General features: G+C 40.5%; 1 pseudogene; it reads left to right on the top strand.

The window, feature by feature from the left end:
- Nucleotides 1-7,721: 7,721 nt before the first annotated feature.
- LOC102848740 overlaps nucleotides 7,722-9,216 on the top strand; it is a 12,895-nt pseudogene continuing 11,400 nt past the window's right edge.

The following is a 9,216-nucleotide window of genomic DNA, read 5'->3' as shown; positions in this document are numbered from 1 at the left end:
TCCTTTACTGAGCTTCAGCATTCTCTTGATTTCTAGCCATCTTTATCTGCCCCTAACTTTCCCCAAAAAATCAGTGATTACTGGCCAGCCACCTCACTGCACAGTTCAGCTTCTCCATAAGTGGCATTCAGAGACATTGCTTCAAAACAATGTGCTAGAAATGTAGCTACAATTATTTTTCTTTCATCCAAAAGTTGCAAAGAAAACAGCATTCCAACATCCTACACAAGCAAAAGACTCAAGGTCTCAAAAGAAACTTTAAAACTCAATTAGTTGCTCTTTACAGGGCTGCAGACAACTCTGGAGTTAAAATAATTTAAATGTAATCAGTTGTGAAATTTTATGTATTAACAGAATAAACACATGAAAATGTCTAACCTGTATTCAATAATCAAAACTGCCTTGGGAATGAAGTGAGCACAGGGCACTGATTCAAGGCTGCTGAAATTTCATTCATCTGGGGTAAAGAGCTCGGGTGGAAGAATGAGTTAGTCACATGTTGGGCTACCAATCAAAAAGGTCAGCATTTTAAATCCACCACTCACTTCATGGGAGAAAAGTAGTCTCTACTCAGGAAGGAGGCAGTCTCCAGTTTCTGAGACTGGATAAAGGCAGTGTCCAGTCTCAGAAACCCAAAGGAGGGTTGCTGCGCACAGGAACTGCCTCCTAGGTAGTGGACAATGAGAATTCTCAGCATGGGGCAGTCAAACCACAATGAATGAGTTCAAAGTCCTGGCTACACTTAGAAACATCAGGACACTTGGTCTGGTCTTGAGTCTTCTGTGTAGTCAGTGATCCTGGACACTACAAAGTAGCTGAAGGGAAGCCCTAGAAGCCAAAATAGGTAAACTGCTTACAAACAATTTAAAGTCTCATACATATTAAATGATGAAAATGCATTGCAGTAGCTTTCACTGAACTCAGGATGAAGAACACAGTTTCTTAAAAAAAAAAAAGGAAGAATACCATTTCTATTTACCAACAGAAAAGGAGCTGAGGTCCTCAAGTTTAAGGCTGCACACTTTAGATCAGATACTTCTGAACTCTACAGAGAAGAAATTATTTTGAACTACTCAGCTGCACTCCTAAAAAAGGGAATGGGCTGACTGGGGAAGGTCAAATTAGTAGCAAATTTCCATTATACCTTTTCCTAGCTGAACATCTGCTTAGGATTTTAGGAAGCTCAGGAAGAAAAAAAGGAAAAGGAAGAAGTAATTTGTAAATGAGACTGCTAGCACTAGAAGAGGGGGAAATGGAGGTATTTTCCTTAGAGACCTGGGGGAAAGAAGTGCTCTATGGGTGGTGTAATCAGTGACTCCTAACTGTGATGGAAACAGGGCTGTACTTTAACCTACTAAGAATTGTGTGCTGTGGTATGTGTGGGTGACAAAAAGGTTCTCATTTCAGTGTAATTTTCTAAACTAATTTTTAGGAAACATGGACAATGGGAAGAATGAGGAGTCTTTTTAGCATCTAAGAGAGACAACTGGGGAGCATATGGATTGTAGCCTATGTGTTACAATGATTTCACTAAGAAAGATTAACAGCTAAGATTTATTTACTGGGACTTATATCTATCGGGAGCTCTGATGTTAAAGTCTGTTATTATTGTTAGTTGCCGTCAAGTCAACTATAATTCAGATTGTTGTTATACGCCTTCAAATTAAAAACCCACTCATAGCTGACCCTTCAGCAGGTTTTCAGAGGCAGCAGGTCACATGGGAGGAGACCACCCATCCTTCTCCTGCTTAACTAATAGTGACCCTAACAAATATGATGCTGCTAATCAAAAGGCTACATCTCTTAAGGTTCAAATCCTCCAGCTGCTTTGCTCGCTAAAAAAAAAAAAAAAAAAGATGGGCAATCTTCTCAGGTGTGATTTACAGTCTCAGAAACCCAATGGAGTATCAACAAGGAAATGGTTCTAACTCAATGGCAATGATTGAGTGAATGACTAACTTCTCAAAATGTTCAATTAATAATTAAAAGCTCGAAATGCTCCATTAATAATAACCGGTGATTGGAAAGCAGAAGTTGTAAACAATAAAAGACTGGTAGTTGAGAAATACAGCTTGGTTGATAGGAATGAAGCTGCAAATTAGATGACAACTGAATCCAACCAATGACTTACAACACTGCAATCCCAGAGGTATGTGGTTCAAATCCACCAGATGCTCTGCTGAAGAAGGAGGTTCAATCTCCTCCTGTACCAGTCAGGTCCGATTTGACGGTACACACACACACACACACATTAAAAATTTTTAAAAAACAAACAAAAAAAAACCACAACAAACCACACAGCAACTATATATATTAATAACACCAGACAGAATATGCAAGAATCAAATAAACTACATCTATGGAAAGGCAACATTAGGGAGACTCATGATCGTCCATTTAGGCAAGGGGCTGACAGTGGAATGGACTAACAATCGCTCATATGGAAGTTCAAATTGAAGCCAAAGTGAGATGATATCGCATTACTGTTTTGATCTGCTTCTCTCTCTAACCCCAACAACAACAGTAAAATTTAACAAGACAGCAAACAAAAAAAATGTTGGTGAGGATGAAGAGAGATTGGAACTCTCATATAGTGCTGACAGGAATGTAAAATAGTATTATCACTATGGAAGGTAGCCTGGCACGTTCTCAAAAAGTTGAAAATAGAAATACCAGCTATGTCACTACTGGGAATATTTCCTAAAGAAATCAAAGCTGTGACACAAACAGATGAGAGCATACTCCTGTTTACCACAGCATTCTTCACAGTAGCTGAAAGAGATGGAAGCAGCCCAAGTGCCCATCAAAAAATGAATGGATAGAAAAACTGGTCCACTCACACAATGAAATATTACACAGCATTGAAAAATAACTCATGATATACATAAAACGGGAGTCGAGAAGATATTGTGCTGAGTGAAATGTATCAGTCACAAAAGAACAAATACTATATAAGACTACTGTTATACACCAGATGCTCTGCTGAAGAAGGAGGAACAGTCGCCTTCTGTACCAGTCAGATCCAATTTGACGGTACCCGCATAAAAAAAAAAATTTAAAAAAAAGACTACTGTTATAAAAATAGGGTGAAGGGAAAGGGGGCAGGAGTGTAGGAAAAGAATGATTAGATAAGTTCTGTACTGAAACAGATGAAGGGAAGTTCAGCCTGAAATTAATAGATAATCAGATATTTTGTGTACTCCGACTTACAATGGAGAACAGGATATACATTACGAATTAAACGAGACAGGATTGGGGGAAGAAAAGATGAAGGTAAAAAAAAAAACAGAGAAGGTGCGTGAAGGAATACAATAAGGGTTTGTTTGAACACTGTAATAAGTGTTTACAACTATCACTAGTAATTATACCTATGAATGATTTCTGAAAAAAACTATTTGTTAATGTTCACCTTTCATTCAAATAAATTTTAAAAACAAAACACTCAAAACCACAAAAACTGTAGCTGAAGAAATGAAAACACGTTCTCAAGAGACAAAATACAGTTTTGAGTATGTTTTGTTACTGTTGTTAGTTGCCGTCGAGTCAAGTACAACTCATAGCGACCCTATGAACAAAAGAGCTGAATCCTGTTCTATCCTGAGTCATCCTCACACTTCGTGACACACAAGAGCCCACTGCAGCAGTCACCGTGTCAACCCACCTGGTTGAGCGTCTTCCTCTCCTTCGCCAACCCTCCACCCTTCCCAGGATCATGTCCTTCTACAAGGAATAGCACCTCCTAACACCCTTCCTGAATTCAGAGACCATTCCACATTTAAAAAAGAAAAAACTTATTTAAGCAACCTTGAACTAACATTCTATACCGACTAAAAAGGGGAAGTTAAATTATTACCCAGCTAAATAAGCATTTTACTTTTATGTTGCTGCTCTTACTAATCCTAGTCAAGAATGACTCTCTCCAACCCCCTTCAACAACCACAGGGCTAGGATTCCAGCGTCACCTCCCTTTTCTTCACTGATCAAGTCAAACCCATCACCATCCACACACTGCATCCAGCCATGCAATCTTCCCATTGTGCTCCCACAGAACTGGCCTGTACACTTGGCTGCTTAAATATTTGTCTTGCTCCTCAAAGTATTCATTCTTTAAGGGCCAGGAGCATGTCTTAATAATTTCAGTGCATGTAGAACTGTAGTAAGTATAGGAGCTGGCATGTGGCATTAAGTAGTAAACATGTAAACAGTACACAAATACTAAAAAGAATACAAAGACAGTATGTTGTTTTTGTTGTTATGTGCCATAAAGTCGCTTGCAACTCATAGCGACCCTATGTACAACAGCCCTAAACTCTGTTCTATCCTGTGCCAATCTCATTGTCTCCGACACACTCATCCCAATTATCCCAGTCACCGGATCAATCCAGCTCCCAGAGGGCCTTCCCCTCCTGCGCCTGCCCTCCACCCTCCCAAGCATGATGTCCTTCTCCAAGGACCAGTCTCTCCTTACAACTTGACCAAAGTATGTCAGATGAAGCCTCAGAATCCTTGCCTCCAAGGAGCAGCCCAGCTTAACCCTCTCGAGGATGAATCTGTTTGTTTTCTTAGCAGTCCATGGTACCCTCAATACTCTTCTCCAACATCAAAGCTCAAAGGCATCAATTCTCCTTCTATCCTCCTTAATCACTGTCCAACTCTTGGACACATAACAAGTGACTGCAAAGACCACGGCCTGTATCAGACACACCTTAGTCTCCAGAGAGACACCGTTGCTCTTCAGTACTTTAGGGAGGTCCGTAACAGCAGACTTTCCCATTGCAATATGTCTTTTAATTTCCTGGCTGCTGGTGCCAAGAGTGTTGATTGTGGAGCCAAGCAGACTAAAGCTGTGAACAATCTCAATCTCTTTACCATCCATCCTGATGCAAAGATGATATAGAGATATAGAAATACAGAAAGCATTTCTGACAGTATTAAATGTAAAACTCAGAATACAAAACTAGATATAGACAATGGTTATAGCCACATAAAATAAATAAATATGTCTTTCTACGAAGATGGCGCCGAAAGCGAAGAAGGAAGCCCCTGCCCCTCCCAAAACTGAAGCCAAAGCAAAGGCATTGAAGGCCAAGAAGGCAGTCCTGAAGGGCGTCCACAGCCAAAAAAAAAAGAAGATCCGCACATCACCCACGTTCCGGTGGCCTAAGACGCTGAGACTCCAATGGCAGTCCAAATACCCCCGGAAGAGCGCTCCCAGGAGAAACAAGCTTGACCACTATGTCATCATCAAATTTCCCCTCACCACTGAGTCAGCTATGAAGAAGATAGAAGATAACAACACACTTGTGTTCATTGTGGATGTCAAGGCCAATAAGCACCAAATTAAACAAGCTGTAAAGAAGCTCTATGACACTGATGTGGCTAAGGTCAACACTTTGATTAGGCCTGATGGAGAGAAGAAGGCCTATGTTAGACTTGCTCCTGATTATGATGCTTTGGATGTTGCCAACAAAATTGGGATCATCTAAACTGAGTCCAGCGGGCTAATTCTAAATGTAATAAATTTTTCTCACCATAAAAATAAATAAATAAATAAATATGGTGAGAATAGAGATACTTATTGGATTAGCACAGGAGAGGGGAAACCCAGATGAGATAGAGTGATAAGTAACTGAGGCGATGGGGTTGCTGTGTCAGAATTAGTGAGACTGGCTCAGGACAGGGAAGGGTTCAGAGCTGCAGTACACAGGGTCGCTATACATCACAGGCGACCCAACCAATAACATTCTATGGTAGGTTTGGAAGCAGGAGTGACATCCACTTCCTAAACAAGCCTCCAGAAACTCTATGAACTTTGATAAATGTCGATAGTTGTAGAGTGGCTTCAAGCCTTTGTTCATAGGGTCACTATGAGTCATGCTGGACTCAAAGTCAATCAACAACACAGGTTTAGGGTGGTCATTTTCCTTTCCTCAAACACTTTAATAAATACAACTAACACCTGACTATACATCTGATCTTTAAAAGTCTGAGGAATGTAACAGCAGCAAAGTACACAATGCAACACTGTATTAAGTACTAATGATAATATGTACCAATTTAAAAAAATGGGCATAAGTGAGATTTGTCATAACTCCAATACATCATAAGTCAGGGAGTACTTGTACTACTCCTGACAGTGTGCTGTCACTGAAATAATTTTATATCAAAAGAAAGAAATAAGAGGGGGGAAAGTAGCAAGGAAATGCTATGATATGACTGAGAGGTGACAAGAGGAGTGGGTATCTGTAATATTGCCATAACCATAGGTCCCTGACCCCAATCTGCCTCAAAGAGAATACCTCTCATGTCACACAGCAAGTCATTCCCACTGAGTCAGATGGCACTGAATGTGAATTCTTTATCACAGAACTTTGGAGCTAAGAACTTTTTCCAGACATCTGTGGAATTAGTATTAATGATAGTGCCCCAGAGTTCATATGAGCGCCTATGCAGCAGAAACTTCTCAGCCACAGAACTGCTCAGCACACATCCTGATGAGATGTCTAACCCTGAAGGCATCAAAAAAGTACATTTCCATATTTGGAACATAACTGGTTTGCCCTTAAGGGCTTTTTCCACCACCTCCTGTCCACATTGAAATTCTCCTGTCTCCTCAAATGAATAGGGAACATGTGTCAGGGATATAAGGCACATACCGAAGAGATTTCTGCCTAATTCCATTACTAGGAGAACCAATCTCAGCAGAAAATTAGACTCTTCCCATGAAGCTGGCCCAAAATGAAATTTAGTAAGCATAAAAAAAAAAAAAGTTAGATGTTCTTAATAAAGTTTCTGCAAACTTGATTCTATTTTTCCTTGCTCACCTTTTTGTTGTGTTATATATACTATCGAGTTGAAACTGAACTGCATGCCTTTCAGTTGGCAATATAACTCCTTATCACTCAGCCACCAGAGCTCCCTCTGTTCACCTTGGTGCCTGAATTTTAAGAACGGGAAGATCAATGTCATAAAGCCCAATCTCATTCTACAAATGATAAAAATGATGTCCACAGAGGGGAAGGGACTTGTCCTGAGTCACCCAGAGAAATAATGATAAAGGTGGGATTAAAACCTAAGTCACACTGATCTTCAGCCCTGATTTCATTCTACTATAATAAGCTATTTTATCCCCTGAAATATCTGGAGTCCTTGGGCCTAAATCATTAGTATCATAGAATGTTAAAGCTCGAAAGGACCTCAGAGAGAATCTCATCTAATCACCTCATTAGAAATATGAGGAAACTGAGGCCCAAAAAGATTAAATGATTTTTTTTTTTTAATATCTGAGGTGGCAGGGTAAAAATGTGATTTAAACTCAAAAAAACTACAAAGCAATAGTCATGAGGAGGAGGTGGGAATGTCTCAGTTAGGGAAAAGTTTTAAAGGAATGTAGAACATTCTAAACCAGTGGTTCTGAAAATATGGTTCCTAAAGATTGCTCTTTCAAACCTATCCATCCAGCGAGCACACAGAAGGAAGGTCAGGTTGAACTGCTTCTGGACCTCTGAGACTTGCAATTGCATGGGAAGAGATTACCCTGCTTTCTCCCCAGGGCCTGCTGGTGGATTCCAACTAATAGAGAGGCACAGCCTTTGTATCAGCAGTGCGACTCCCAGCAGTGTCACCAGAGATCCCTAGAAGATTCTACCTAGGCTATTGTAAACGATGCCAAACAGGCCCCAAATGGTCCTACCACTGGAGTAACTTGCTTGTTAGTGCCTATGCTTTTCCTGCAGAGAGGAGGCAAAAAGAAGCATCTACAGAAAGCTGGAAGGTAGGCCGAAGATGACATTATCATTGATGGTGGCGGTGGTGGTGGAGGTTGTGTACAAACTGAGCTGAGTAGGAAGAGCATCAGAGCTGCAGAGGGAACAGAAGGCAACACGAATAGGAGGCCATGAATACTTCTACACAGCAGATTCCTCCTGAATCTTGTCTCTCCAGCAACCTTACTCTGGCAGTATTCCAATTTTTGCAGAGGAATAAGAAAGGTGGAAATAGTCAAGTCAGATAACTTTGTTCCTTTAAGGCTCCAAGAAATACACTTTAGTTATATTGAGTATATTTTTCAAATAAAAACTACAATCTGGAAGGGCCAGTCCTTTGAGAAGATTGGTAGGGCAGAGGGTCAGCGCAGGAAAGAAGACCCTGGATGAGGTGGATTGACCCAGTGACTGTGGCAATGGGGTCAAGTGTGTCAGAGATGATGAGGCTGGCTCCAGATAGGGCAAGGTTCAGAGCTGGGTCACTACAATCACAGTCGACTTCATGGCACATAAAAACCATAATGACACTTAGGTAATTTTTCAACATATGTATCATACTTCAAGTTTCTTTACATTGTCAAACAAAGTGGAAAACCAGATTGGAGCTCCGTTGGTTGCAGTTCTGGCTCTGACCGTCACTAGCTCTTTGATTTTGGACACATAACCTCTCTGGCTTGCATTTTCTTTTTTTGTGTGTGAGCGATAGATATGTTACCTACCTCAGACAGTTCTACTAAAAATTAAATGTGACAAGTGAATTGAAAGCATTTAGCTCAGCAACTCAGGAGCAGGCAGTGGTGAGGAGCTCCAGTCTGGAAACCAATGGCCCACACTCCCTAGCCTCGCCACAAGCAGGCTAGGTACCTGAAGGCCAGTACTTGAGGGGACCTCAGTTTCTTCACTCAGGCAAAAAGAATAAAAAGAACCCCATAGGATTGTTGAGAAGATTAAAGATGTTAACATTTGTCACGCCTATAAAGTGTTTGCAGAGCCCTGGTGCCACAGTCTGTTAATGTAAGGGCCTGCTAGCCAAAAGATAGCAATTTTAATCCACCAACCCTTCCTTAGGAAAAAGGTAAGCAGTCTTATAAAGATTTCAGTCTTGGAAACTCTTAGAGAACAGGAATGAGTTGAATCAAATTGACAGCAGTAAGTTTGGAATCTTTTTGGTACATAAAATGATAGATAAGCTGTGGTATATTCACACAATGGAATTCTACACGGCACTGAAAAATAAGAAACTCATGCAATATTATTCAAAATGGGTGACCCTGGAGGACATTATACATTATGCTGAGTGAAATATCTCAGTCACAAAAGTTCAAATACTGCCACTGTTGTAAAACAGGACTGACGTTGGGGTTGGGGTAAGACTGAGAAAAACTGGATAGATTATGTATACTGAATTGAAACAGATGAGGGAGAACAGTCTAAAAGCGATATATGATAG

The sequence above is a fragment of the Elephantulus edwardii genome, unplaced genomic scaffold (genome assembly GCF_000299155.1).
Source record: "Elephantulus edwardii isolate Elephantulus edwardi_28Jun2011 unplaced genomic scaffold, EleEdw1.0 scaffold00015, whole genome shotgun sequence".
Classification (NCBI taxonomy): domain Eukaryota; kingdom Metazoa; phylum Chordata; class Mammalia; order Macroscelidea; family Macroscelididae; genus Elephantulus; species Elephantulus edwardii.
The sequence above is the reverse complement of the archived record's forward strand: the minus strand, read 5'-3'. Positions and strand labels throughout refer to the sequence as shown.